Below are 15840 nucleotides of genomic sequence, written 5' to 3' on the forward strand. Positions count from 1 at the left end.
AAGAACATACTCCCAACCCCACTATACTATGATCTCACACTAAAACTGCATGCACATTTTGAAAGGATGTACATAGCAATAACCAGCAAAACTCATTGCTGGTTAATTTGCCATTAAATCAATTGGGATGCAGCGCACAACATTTTATAAATACTTGTCTTGATCATTTCCTTGTTTGGTGCAGTATTAAAAAAAATGTATGCATTACTGGATCTTCATCTGAGGTTTATCTACATATTTTTTCAAAGCTATTAAAATTCCCCCAAGTCTTGGTTATTCACATTATTCAGGAATAAAACTAAAGTAAAGAAGTCATACATAGGCGAGGGGGAACGACTTTACATGGTAAAAAAAAGTTAAATCTGTGAGTATGAAGTCTGCTTTGAGACAGTCTTGTCCATAAGCAGTCTGTATGCCATCCAGCTGTCCACCTTTATAATCAAAAAGTTCTCAAGGTAAGACGGGTGTACTTGCATACAGGATGCTACATCATTAAAGTTACCTCTGATAAATGGCATCAGAGCTGATAGGGGAGTAAAATGTCCTCTGAAAAAGTATAGACTTAAATAAACTGCAACATTCAACTACATGCCTGGATGTTGAAGAAATGAATGAACGCATACACTTTTTGATGACATTAAATAGAAATTCATAATTATAATGATATGGATATTTAGCTGAGGCAGCAGCAGTTGATAGCAATCTGAACTTACACTCACAAAGAACAGTGACAGCAGCCTATAGTCACTCTTTTTTTATTCTGAACTTATTATAACTGTTCTTAATAATCTTTCATTCAGTGGGTGAGTTTTGTTATTTTCACAAGACTATATACATATATATATATATATATATATATATATATATATATATATATATATATATATATATATATATATATATGTATGCATGTATACAAGGAATTTATGTATGCAAGCTGACACCACTGCTGTATTCTCCACCTCAGCAAGTATATACAAAAATATAGACCTTACAGCTGTAATGTCAGCAATATCAGAAATGGACAGGTTTTTCAAAACAATGTCAGTGGCACCCATAGGAAAGGAGTTTTTCACCTATGACATGTAAAAGACAATCAAGTGTTGTATGGTCATATAAATGTTAAATGGTAAACTAATAATGCACAACATACATAAGTGACAAAGGAAACATAGATTAGTTGACATGTTATAATTTCAAGTTTTCCACTGCTGATATGCAAACATCTCGGACATCTTTATACTGGGCATGCTTACATAAATTTGCACACGGTAACAATTCAACAGCAGCAACACACAAGAAAGAATTGCAACAGAGGGACAATCACAGTTTCTGATGGTCTGGCAGGATGCCATATAGTCAGAAATATTTATTGAATCCTTCATCTGCCATTATGCTGCATAGTGTGTCAAAAAATTGCAATACAAAGTTTCTGGATGAATACATGCAATACAGACCGTAGTCTTCATGGGGTTAGGTAATGCTTGTCATGCATGAATGACATAAAAAACATGTGTATCATGTCATTTTTGAACACATACCAGGACAGATATCAGAGATATGTATAACAATAATGGATGCCACAGAAATACACATATTGGTCATGTCATAAAGAGCACCTTTGAAGGGCTTACATAACTTTCCTATCGTAAGGGGTATGGATGTCCTGCCTTAATGGACAAGGCCTGAAAAGATGTTCCTCTGAGTGTGACATAGCTTTTGTCTGTGTAAACCACTGCTACCTGACAGGCAGCTATAACCAGATTCAATCTCCAGCCTATTATTACCTGGCTCTCTCCAGACCTCTGTATTCACTGCGTGTGCCACATCATATGGCAATGGAGGCTGTCACAAACAGTTGAACTGAATGTGTGCATTAATAAAGGACTTATGGATATAGTATGAACAAGCAGATTTAGTCAGAATGCTGGAAAGGAATTACACATGTTAATGTCTGCACAACAGTGAGGAGTACAATAGCACTGCTTCTTTAAAAAGAAAGCTGTTTCCATCATGTACTACACTCACTGTCCCAGACCTGAACCACAGTGTATCTGTGTAGGTATGCTATACAAACCAGTACTCAATGCACATAGCACATGGGCAGTCACAACATGATATATCCCAAATAACCATTTCATGGCCATGCAATCACAACCTGTGATAACATTTCATTGTCCAACATAAAAATTGATAAGAATAACTAGAAACAATGGTGTCTATGTAACATTAGTACATTTATATGAAGTTTCCCTTTCAGGAATTGAACAGCAAGCTATGTGACTCTACCAAGTAATGATTTGTAGATAAACCACATGCGCCACAGCAGAGGTGTTATCACAGCTATGACACTCCACCTATGCTAACTTGCCATACAATGCTAACAGAAATGAACATGGAGGTTGAGGACATTAGTATTTGTCAACAGAAAAAACATGCTATTGTACTAGATGAATGAACAATGGAAGATGTGTCACTATAACTGTGAGATGTGTTGGTATGTGAAAGAATTATATAAAATTATTGCTGCAAGGAATATGTGTACCTGTAATTGCCATACTAAGTCAGCAATGTACAGAATGTTGTTTCAGTTCCTCATGGCAGAGGATAACACTTACTACATATATTATGTATGGAAAATGTAATATCATTTCATCATTATTCTGAATAATAGCATTGCTTTGTGAGAAATTAGCATAGCTTTTTTAAGAGGAAACAACATCTATATGTATGCACAGCAGATATTTTTGACCACATTGTTAGTGATGTGTGCAGTCACAATAAAACTGACACAGCATAGTCTGAGCAGTAATGGCTAGATCTCAACTAACTATGCAGGATCACAAACTAAACTTTAATGTTTGAATCACAAGCACCACACAACATGTGGAGGTACAACTGAGATAGTGCACAGTTAAATGGATGACATCGTAACTGTCTATTAGCTGGATGTTTATGCTAAAAAGTGGTTGAAGTGTGCAATGACACTGTGCACTTGCACATCATATATGTATGGTTGAAGAGTTCGAAACACAGTATGATGGTAAAAGACATTTACAGCTGGTCTCAAACAAATTGCATATGAGGTTATATAACATACAAAGCACAGTATCAAAGTCACACAACACAGGAGAATTTGCACTCCTACTGTGAAATACTGCAGGTAGGATAGCAATGTGTAATCATTGTGAGACCAACAAGTGATTTTCCCTGGGAATGCTAGGTTTTGCTAGTGTAACAGTCTTCCACTGTAAATCTGTCTCATAGATAGAAGTGCATATAAAGGTGGTTGTGAGGTGGCCAACATACATGACAGTAAACACAGTCCCACTATTTAAGCAGTGATGGACTCAAACTACCTATTTATCCACTTACACCATCTATATGACACATTATCAGTAGCCAGCATTGCAGCAAAATATTGACATAACAAGTGAGGCATTTAACATCTTTGAAGAGATGACATCAGCAGTATATTGCCAAGTTGATGTGTCTTGTAAAATGACTTTTACATCCAACTGGGATGTAACGTTTGCCACTAGAAATGTATGTTAACCAGTCCAGAATTCATTTGCAGTCATACACACACACGTGTACATGTTAAGCACTGTTGTATTTGAATGTCCTACATATCTATTTACACATTCTAGATAATGCTGTAAGAAATGCAATCACCACAGGAGAACTCTAACATTTAAAAATGACATGATCAGTGTGTTGCACCAGGGGTATAGACAGAGAATACACATTTTCTTATCACTAGCCCCACAAACCTCCTGCCATTTAAAAAATGGAAATGCCCCTCCACCTACTTAACACATTCATGCAACTCTTTCCCTCTAAAAACATGGAATAGATATTTTTTCAATCTATGAGACTCCTATTAGAAACACAAATTTTCAAAGTTCTGGACATATTATGGCCTAAAAAAAGCAATGGTTTCTTTAATGAATGCATGGAAAATTGTACTCCGCAGATGCAAACAGTATGCCTAGCTACATCCTTGTGGTGTGGTTAGGAAGGGTGGGATTAAGGGATGGTGGAGTCATCTATCAGTTTAAAATGTTTATAAGGAGTAGAACTTATTTAAGCACATTCTCACTGAACTTTAAACACCCCCGCTCACAAACACAAATTCACTGAATCTCCTACACATCTAGTTACAGAATGCAGAAAGTACATTATTAATCAAAAGTGCCACAGGAAAAGTGTGACTGTTAAGGGGACAGGGTGCACTTTTGTTAGGATGACCTCTACAGTGTGTTTTAAAGATGTTTCACTAAAAACTGCGATAAAAGAGCTGTGTGTACATTTAAATGCATTCTATTCAGAGGAAGTGAATACAACACCAAGAGTTGTACACACACACACACACACACACACACACACACACACACACACACACACACACACATTTTCCATGTTGAGCATTAAACCTCCTACCTATCTAGTTACACAATGTAGAAAGTACTGTATTAATTGCAAGTGCCACAGCAAGAGTATGACTCTTAAGGAGAGAGAGAGAGATAGAGAGAGAGAGCACTTTTGTCAGGATGACTTAATTTGTTTGTTTCAATAAAAAAAAGCAGGATAAGGGAGCTGTGTGAACAATTAAATGCATTTTCTTCAGGGGAAGTGGAGACAGCAACAAGCATCACACACACATATACATATACAAGTCTTCCATTGTGGGTATTGAACCTCCTACCTACTTAGATACATAACATAAAAAAACACTGTTCTAATTTCAAGCACTACAGGAGAAATGCAACTGTTAAGGGGAGAGAGTGAACTTTTGCCAGGATGACCTGATCAGTTTGTTTCATGCAGGATGTTTCCATAAAAATGATATAAAAGAAATGTATGCACATTTAAATGCATTTTCATCAGGAGGAGTGGAGACAGTAACAAGCATTACACACACACACACACACACACACACACACACACACACACACACACACACACACACACACACACACACACACACACACACACACACACACACACACACACACACACACACACACACACACATATTTGCAAGTCTTCCATGGTAAGTATTGAGCCTCCTACCTATTTAGATACACGACCTAAAGTGCACTGTACTAGTTGCAAGCACTACAGGAGAAGTGTAACTGTTAATGGGAGAGAGTGCACCTTTGACAGGATGACCTAGTGTGTTTCATAAAGGATGTTTCCATAAAAATGATATAAGAGAACTGTATGCACATTTAAATGCATTCATTTCAGGGGGAATAGAGACAGCAATAAGCATTACACACATACACAGACACATCTTTAATGGGTGGTATTGAACCACTTCTCTACCTATTTGCACAATATAGAAAGCACTGTACTAGTTGCAAGTGCTACAGCAGAAGTCTGACTCTGAAGACCATACTATCCACTTTTGTCAGGATGACCTCATCAGTGTGTCTCATACAGGATGTTATAATAAAAACTGGAAAAAGGGAGTTGTGAGAACAAGTAAATGTATTATTGTCAGGAGAAGGGGATACAGCACCAATTGGTATACACAGTATCACACATAAATTTTCCATGTTAAGCAGGGACCACTATATTAGTCATAAGCACCAGAGGAACAGTCTGATTCTTATAGCAAAAGACTGCATTTTTGTCAAGATGACCTCATTAGTGTGCTTTAAAGATGATGCTCCAGTAAAAAGTGGGGGAAGGGAGCTATGTGATGAGTTAAATGTATTTTTCTCAAATGAATTGGATATAGCACTAAACATTTTGCATGCACATGAGTTTTCCATGCTGGGTATCAAACGTCCTACCTATCTATTTACACAATCTAGAATGCACTGCATTAGTTGAAACAACATAGGGAAAACTAATATTAACAATGTAAAATAGGACATATGAACTTGAAAATCCACAGTTTAGAACAGATGGTGTTGCGCATCACAGGCTGTGCAACAAATGTACATATGTGTGCACAGGACAATTAACAACAATATGATTGGTACTTGTAATTGCATATTTCTCTGCTAAAATTTAGATACTGCCCTTCACATGCATTGTGTTACTGTGAGGGCTACTGACATGTTTCACATTATGGGATGCCATAGACATTCACTGTTGTACACCAGTGGATTATCAATCAAGTGTTCCTATAACGTCATGTTGGGATGAATGCATACTTGCATTGTCTGATACTTGCAGTATGTTCATTGCCAAAACAATCATGGAAATCATACATAGGACATTGTGCTGCAAAATAGTGATGAATTATGTGAGAATAGGTTAAGGAAACTTGTAATACAGTTGCAAGTGTAAACAATGTGGAGTAATGTATCTCACCCGACATCTGCAGCAATTGGAGAGACCCCAAAAGTTCCTCACCAAAAGGATAAAGGGACTCCAAAATCTGTCATATGCTGCCAGATTGAAGAAACTCCAGCTCTATTCAGTCGCATACCGTCTGCTCAGTGGTGACATGTGCCTGACATACAAGGCCATGTCCAACCCGGAATTAATGGACATGCTCCACCTCAAAAAATCCAAATCCACCAAAACCACTAGAGCAAGCGACTTAAACCTTAGCATGGATATAAATAGGACGTGCTGGAGGGATAGATTTATCACTCAGAGACTCCCTATGCTGTGGAATAAAATCCCGGTCCATGTGAGGCAGAGCACCTCGCTGACTCTGTTCAAGAGAAATCTAGACCTGCGGATGGGAGATCGAGTTTACCCGGGAATCATCTCTGTGTCACTGCTGGACAGAGGCACAACAAACTAATGGGCACAGTATTTTTCATATAAGGGTGGCTAGGCTTATAAATGCCTTAGGGCAGATAGCCTAGTATAAACCTATGAACCTATGAACCTATAAACACACATTAAATGACTGAATTAACTGAGTCAACATCATTCTAAAATTAAGATCACCAGTTGACAAAAGTAAAACAGATGTAGCAACATTATGTGACCTAAAACAATAATTTCTTGATTTTTGTTGTTATATTTTACTGTTTGAGTGCAGCGCTGCCTAGATGAATTGCACTGTTGTTGGAAAAGTATGATCACATGCATAATCATATCTTCAAGTGCGCAACTTGGGAATGGGAATTAGCAGTACTCAGCATGCCAAGAAAAACATTCATATCTGATTTTTATCTAAGTACACCACATAGGAAGTCAAACTTCTTATAGTTAACATTTGACAGCAGATTTCAGCAAATGTGAATGTACATATTCTTCTCCCTTACCCTATTGACCACTGTAATATGTAAATCCAACTCTTCAGGTTGTTGAAAAGTACATTAAACTGAATAAAAATATCTTAATATAGTGGTGCAAAGTGTGATAGAGTAATACAGATGAAAGTAATAAAATCCCAAGATATTGCCATAAGCGGTGTATTTTCATTTAGCATTATTTGCATTTGTTGCCCAGCAACGTACATTGTGCAAATGCAGATGTGGAAGACTAATGACACAGAAGGGAGAAGATACATCAACAGGGTGAGAGGGAGCCAGGGACAAAGTACCTTATAACAGAAGAAGGATAACAGTGGCTCATAACAACATGTAGCCAACAGGTACACATAAAATAATGTACCAAAAACAGTCAGTTGTACTTGGATGGATTAGAACCCTTGAAATTACTTAAGAATCTATCTATATATGTGAGCATTAGCTAATCACACCACAAATGAATTATTACTTCACACTCCTTAAAAAACACAATTGAAGCACAGTGATAGCTTAGTGAAGCAGAAGGGGCAAACAGAGATAGAGGTTGAGAGAGTTGCAGAGAGGAATAGCGATAATATGTTTTGTGGGACACATAGGGATATCTGTATGGTGTGTTACCTATACTTTTTAAACCATCATTAATCTGCCATGCTGTGTACAATTGGATGCTTGCTATAGTGGAGAAATATGTAGTAGAAGAGTGCAGTAAACATAAGATATAAGCAGGACAGGGTTGGCATAATAAGGCTCCCGGTTTGATCGGCAGTGTTTTTGCGAATGCTGCCATGCTGCACTTTTCAAGTGGTATGTTAATGAAATGTTGCATTTTGTGAGAAATACACATATTTTCAGTTAAATATATTATAGGAATATGAAATATCATGAATTAATAAATTGATTTATCACTATAATCAAACTCATAACACTATGCAAAAACACCAGTCTACAAATAGGGAAATTATCTCAACACACCACATAGGAACTCCTATTTAATTCTATAGAGCAGCCTGAGAAGTGTTACATTAACTATATCACAGTACTGCCTTTAGTCCACCTTTGTTCTGTATTCTCACAGCTCAACAGATTTAAAAGCATTTGCATGAAAGTAACCATGCCGCTGCAGATTCAATTGAAATTTTCAGGTTTTGCAATAAAAAGTTAAACAGCATTCACTGTCACTCACCATTGCTGCACTATGCCAACCTCCGTACAAATGTTGAAGACATAACATGAAAGAATTTCTATGGACCATTTCTGGTGATGTGCAATATATGTGATTTTTTTTTTTTTTTGACCAGATTAAATGTGTGAAAAAGGGGTGGCTAGGACAATAGTGAAAATAGGGTTGAAAAGCAGAAGATAGAATACAGAAGAAAGAATACAGGTATTTGTTAGAGGGTCATGGGAGAGCACCACAGCTATCCACTTCTTCATAACATAAATACACAGTTGTACATACAATTTCCTGACTTTGGAGAATCACCACACCAGTGATGTGTGACATCAACCAAATAATACTATATAGCCAATTTGACCAAACCAAATGTGTCAAGATGACACACACAGGTGAAGTAGACAGGTATGTATGGACATAAAACAGAAACTCCCTCAGCACTGAATAAAGTAACCAATGTAGAACTCCAAGTAACAGAAAAGCAAAAAGACACATTGGTCACACACAGCAGGCAACTTTAATCCAAAAATAGTAAGCGCTTTCACAGAATCCTTCTGCTTCATCAGACTAACAGTGAATGCAAAGAACATCACATTTAAAAAGGTTCACTATATCAAATTAACCAATCAGCAGTTATGCTAGTAATTAGAGTCCTATTAACACCAAAAAGGCCATAGTTGCAATACCTAATATAAAATAGAAAATAACTACATTCATATCAAGTAGGTGAACATATATAACATTTAAATACATTATATGCAAGATGCTTTATAAATAAAAACAATAGCATAAATATAACAATTTATATAAAATATTAATGTAAAATCAATCAATTAAATCACAGTACAACCATTTCTAAAATGAATGTCAATGCTTAAGGGCCCTGGCTTTAAGAAAGGGTTTAAGGGATACTTTATTATTAAGGCCCGGTGGCCTATCAGCTTGAAATTTCAGTATCCATTCCTGTTCTGAGGCGTCAGTATTATTGCTCAGATTACCCCCCCCCTCTTATTAATAGGGACCACCTCAAGCACTAAAAACTTAAACATATGAGTAGGTCCCTCTTTCTATACATGTACAGCTAACGCATTGCTCTCTTTCACATTCTTAATGTCACACACGTGCTCTAGAATCCTTTCTTTTAAATATCGGTTAGTCTTACCTATATAAAAGGCAAAACACTGTACACAATTACACAATAGCTAAAACAAACCACATTCTTGGTATAACAATCAGCATAAAATTAGCTTCCATTGTAAACCCCTTCTGTGGGTGTATAAATTGTCTCCCAACATATATACTAGAACATGCTGTGCATCTCCTACATGTATAGGTACCAATTCTGTCCGACTGAATACATTTATGGGTGCTTACAGCTTTATAACAAAGTTGTCTTTTAAGAGATCTATTATTCTTGAAAGTAAAAGATGGTTGCTCTCCCACTACTCCATTTAGTTCCTTCACACTAGAAAGAATATTCCAATTATTCTTAACAGTGTCACACACCACATGTATATTGCTTGCATAGATCAGCGGTAGTCGTACTACTTCACTTTCTGACTCACCCCTCTCCATAGTACCATTAGCCCTAGCACTACAAGATCCTATCCCTTCACTACCTTCCTTGTTATAGTACAGTTTACACCAACCATCCCTTTCTCTCCAGGCTGCATCAATCTGTCTATCCATCTCATTCTCTGTATATCCTCTTTCCATAAACTCATGTTTAAGGGACAAAAGTGCTCCATGTAGTGTGTAATCATCATTATGTAAACATGCAGACATACAGGGCATGCAAGACAGATGGGATTCATGATGGAGACAAAAGGTTGGGGAACACTGTGATTGGAGATAGGCAGGAGACATCAGTTTGATAGTGAGAATGTAGTCCTCACCACAAGAACTGTCATCACTGTCTCCTGCAGCAGCTCCCCTGGGTCAGTGCCAGACATGGCATTTTCTTTGTAATCTAAAGTAGGACCATTCTAACCCTGCTGACATGTGCACTAAGGCACATCTCCATGACATCCTCCACCAGATCTTTCAGCTCCTGCTGGGTGATGAAATCATCACCTCCACTAATACTGCTCCTGGAGAGTTCCACTTCCTCAGCATCTGGGGCAGAGCTACCTGATGCAAGTGGATCAGGTAGGACAGATGTTGTCAAGGCAACATTGACAGCTTGTGAACCTGAAGGGCTGTCTGTCTCTGCTGCCATCTGTGGAAGTATGGAGGGCCAAGACACAATGGTCGGTCTACTTCTCCATGCTGTTGGTTGCTTATTTTTCATCAGCAAAGTATGCAAACAGCAGATTTTTAATACATTATAACCCCCAATTAAAAAAAAAATAAAATAGAGAGAGAGATAGAAAGAGAAAGGGTCCAGGGAGACAAAATGAGATAATTGGGTACATGACATATCACAGTACTGTATTTTTTCAATAAACTTTGTTTGACAAAACATAAACAACTGTAATAATTTACTATTGTGCACCTTTGCCATATCCATATAAGATGGAAATATATTTATGTGTCATAAAATAAACAACTTTCACTGCTATGATATAACAAAGAGCAGCCTTTATTTTCCTATGATGGACAGGAAATAGGCATTCAAATGAAATAATTGCAATTACCATAATTGGATTCTTCCTGACATATTATTGTTGTTAATATTTTATAAATACTTATCCAGTAATAAAAAAGTAATTCCTGTGGATATTGAACCACCACACAATAAAGCTGCTGTTCTCATTCCTTAATGCAAGCAACAAGAGTTATTGGGGGAGGCATGCATGCATGAGATGAAGGCTGAGGTATGCCTGCTCAAGATAGTGCCTGAGGGAACAAAAAATATTTTCTGTCTTGAATTTGGATCTGAGTCATACTTAGCCCATTCCTCTCTGAGGTGAGTAAATCCCTTCTGGTGTGGCATATGGTTTGCAGCTATCACTTCTGCAGTTGTAAAGTACAAAAATAAAATAAAATAAATATATATGAAAGCATAATGAGCACCTGTGTTGGCCTGCTAGATCATTAATGCCATATTATAGTCAAGTGATGTGTCAGTATACTTACACAACTAGGTTTTCACAGTCCTAAATTCAGACTCCCATTGGCTTAATAGGTCCTGCTTGCACTTCTTAAGGTCAGTATAGTGTTGATGACATTGTTCTCCAGTGTGTGAAATGCCAGCAGCATTGGGAACAGCCTAAGCGTAGCTATTCCAAGCCTCGGCCTTATGCTAAGACCTGGTATAATTCTCCCCAAGAAGCCTATGGCTGTAGTGCTTCATGAAGAGTGCCACAAATATCCTGGACTCCTCACCATCTCCCTTTTAGCACTTTAGCACTAATTTCTCCCTTGGCAGCTATGTCTGCAAAAGTCAAGCTAACAAGATATCTCTGAACTGGCACCCAATTCAGATCTTGTGGCTAACTAGCTGTGCGCAAAAATGCACAGCCTTGGCAGCTGCATTTCCACATTTGAAAACTAATAGATTCTGTGGCAGACACGTTGGCCCTACCTATATCATATAACAGTAAAGGTGTGAAATATGGCATTGAGCTTTGTCATGTGTGATGCTCAATGTATTGACACAGGTTCCAAAGTTCAACAATGGAATGGTTAATGACATGGTTTTTAATCCTTACAGTTTACAAGGAAATAAAGGATCAATTATGACATATTGTGATGCTGGGTCTTACACAAATGCTAAAATACTGATGGACTAGCTAGGAATTGAACCCGTGGGATAAAGTATGCAAAAACTGAAAATTAACTTATTAACTGATATTACCACAGGAGAGATACCTTTTAAGTATGGACATTAGAGATATACTAATTTCAGAATGCATTGAGATACACTTCAGAGAAGCCTATTTGCATGTAATACACTTCAGAGAGGCCTGTATGTGTATGATTTTGATTAGTCCTGGGAATGATTTCTTGTGTAAAAGTCATTATTTATGTCTGTAAATAGATTGCAGAGAGATGCAGTTGAATTAGCTGAGTATTACAGGTTGGAGTATGTTATATTTATTTTATTAATTATTTATTTGTATTTTTCCAGGATAGCGCACTGATCTCCGTGGACCATTTTCAGACTCATCCTGTGAGCGTTTGGTTAACTGACTTACTCAGAGTCATACAGTTAGGCAGTGGAAGCTGAGAGAATCACACCTTGCACCCCTGGGCCAAATACATCCTTCACAAGACATACCTGTCCCAAAAACATAGGTAGAATATGTGTCTGATGAGACATGATGATTATAACAAAAGTATTGTGTCCATTATACATAAACAAGTGAATTTTAAAGTAAATATCATAATTGTCATGTTTAAGAAATTGGACACACTTTCGCTTGAGGTTATAAATGAAGCATTAATTATATATGTTAAATACAATAGATTACTTATCTAACCAATACTGCTATATTGCTTCCAAAAAACATGTTTAACCTTATGGATGGTGCAGTCATGCAGAGCTAGCATTGTTACCTCACAGTAAGAGTTTCTCCAGTTTGATTCTTGGGTGGGGTACCTTGGTACCTTTTGTGTGGAGTCTGCATGTCCTCCTTGCATTTGTGCGGCTTTCCACCGGGTACTCCAGTTTCCTCCCATGTTGCAAAGATGTGCATCTTGTGTTTTTCTCCCTGGGTCTCCGCTCAAAATTGGATTGTTCTAAGTCTGACTTTCCTGGTAAACAAATGTTAAATAAATAAGTTATAATTTTTTTTTATTAATTTTACAGTCCTAATCAAAATGTTGTGAGAAATTAAATTCTTACACCTTTTATAAGGATAATCTCAGATGTCCAAGTGAGAACCGTCCTAAACAAAGCAAAAAACACAGCATCAATGGGACCTGACAGTATCCCGGGGTGCGTGTTACGTGAACTCCAAGAGGAGCTAAACCCACACATAAAAATGCTATTTAACCTTAGCCTTACTTCGGGATATGTACCTGAACACTGGCATACAGCAACAGTGGTCCCACTCCACAAGGGGGGTGCCTCTACAGACCCTGGAAACTACTGCACCATAAGCTTAACTAGCCTGGTCTGCAAAGCTATGGAAAGAATCATTATGGAACTCATAAACAGAGACATAGGGGACCTACAGACACTTGACCCCACCCAGTTCGGCTTTGTAAAGGGCAGATCCTGCCTTTTAAACCTGGTTGACTTTTTCGAAACAGTCACTAGAGCCATTGATGAGGGCAAAGCAGTCCATACAGCATACCTGGACTTGGCTAAGGCCTTCGACACAATACCCCACTCAGGCATCATAGATAAGCTAAACAGCTTAAAAGTAAACCCTTATGTCACTAGATGGGTTGCAAACTGGCTAAAGGACAGAACCCATAAAGTTAAAATCGCTGGAGCAATGTCAGACTCAAAGCCAGTCGCAAGTGGTGTCCCACAGGGATCTGTCCTGGGACCCCTCTTGTTCGGCATTTATTTCTCAGATGTTAAAGCAAACATGGGAGGGCTGTGGCTGACAAAGTTCGCAGATGACTGCAAACTAGGTGCCATAGTCGATACACCAGCAGACACACACATCCTACAAAAAGGCCTCACTGAAACGGACAACTGGTGCCGTAGTCACGGCCTTAAATTAAATGCCAAAAAATGTATAGTCATCCCTTTTGGAAAAAACAAAGTACCCACAAATTATCACATAGACAGCAACCCACTGAGTACGGAAAAAGTAATCAGAGACCTAGGGACCCAAGTAGACAGCGACCTCTGATTTGACACCCACGTTGCCAAAGTGGTTAGAAAAACATTCTACCTTGCACACCTCATCATGAAGGGATTCACATCCAGATCCAAGGATGTCATTGTACCCCTATATTCCTACCTCATCAGACCCATGATTGAGTACAATGCCCCATTTGGTATGTACCTCACCCGGCATTTGCAACAGCTGGAGAGACCACAAAAGTACCTCACCAAAAGGATCAAGGGTCTCCAACATATGTCTTATTCTGCAAGACTAAAGAAACTTCAGCTCTATTCAGTAGCATACCGCCTGCTCAGAGGTGATCTCTGCCTGACATACAAGGCCATTGTCCAATCAGGATCTGATGGACATGCTCCACCTCAAAAAATCCAAATCCATCAGGACCACGAGAGCTAAAGACTTAAACCTCGGCACAAGTATGAATAGGACATGCTGGAGGATAGATTCATAACCCAGAGGCTTCCCATGCTTTGGAACAGGATCCCAGTTTGTATTAGGCAGAGCCCCTCACTGACTCTCTTCAAGAGAAATCTTGATGCGTGGATGGGAGATCGTAAGTTTACCCCAGGGGTCACATCTGTGTCACTGCTAGATAGGGGCACAGTAAACTAATTCTATTATATAAGGGGACCTTCATTGTGTCACTACTAGACAGAGGCACAGTATTCTAGATTTATTCTGTACATTTTTGTACCATTTCATGGGGTGGCAAAAGCCACATCACTATGGCTAGGCTTACAAATGCCCCAGGGCAGATAGCCTAGTACTATACTATGAAACTATGAAACTAAACATTTAGCTGGATTCAAACCGTTAATGAGTTGTTCCTTATCTAAGCTCACTACACATACAACTTGTGCCACAAAGATAGGTATATGACAGGTGTATTTTATTCAGTGATTACTATCCAGAGTGCTGCCTGCTGTACAATGCTGCCAGGCATGTTTGCACTACATAAGACAGACTAAACTAAAGGTTTCACTTTTTTCCATAGGTAGGAAGCAATGTTTGCATGCTGGAGACAAATGTAAATGTAAAAAAAAAAATTTACATATTGTGAATAATTTCAATGTGATTTCTAAGATCTCTAAACAAGATTTTCATTAATGCTTCACGTGTCTTATTTCTCTTAATTCACTTTGGTTGCACCTTGTGAAACAGAATTAGACATCCATCAGGTGCATTCTCTGTGATAAGTACTATCCATGTTGCAGAGGACTGCATGACGACATCAGGCAAATTTGCTTTACATAATGCAGCCTAACCTAAAGACTTTTTTTCTTAGGCAATAACTATTTTTGTCCTCTGCTGAGTAGAGAGCAAATGGAAAAGGCATTAGAAAAAATATATGATAGAGACAAAAAAGCTGACAGTAAATTAAATGCAATCAATGGGTGTATATAGCAATGACAAGAGCAAGAACTGCATTCAGGTGACCACTTTTATCCTTCTCACATCTTATTGCAACATGAGAAATGGGGTGTATATTACATTATCGAACTTTTAAAAGTTCGAACGTCATATGGTCGATGCCATATGATCGAACTTTTAAAAGTTTGAATGTTTCAAGGGAGATCTCCGTACAGTGTGAAATGGGAATATTTCCCTTTCCTGCACTGTAGTGTGATCTTGGAGTTGGTATATATGTGGGGGGGGGTGCAGGGGGGGGGGTTTGGCCTCCTGCTTAAAA

This window comes from Protopterus annectens, chromosome 1.part1 (assembly GCF_019279795.1).
Source record: "Protopterus annectens isolate FY-2018-M chromosome 1.part1, PAN1.0, whole genome shotgun sequence".
In the NCBI taxonomy this organism is placed as follows: Eukaryota; Metazoa; Chordata; order Ceratodontiformes; family Protopteridae; genus Protopterus; species Protopterus annectens.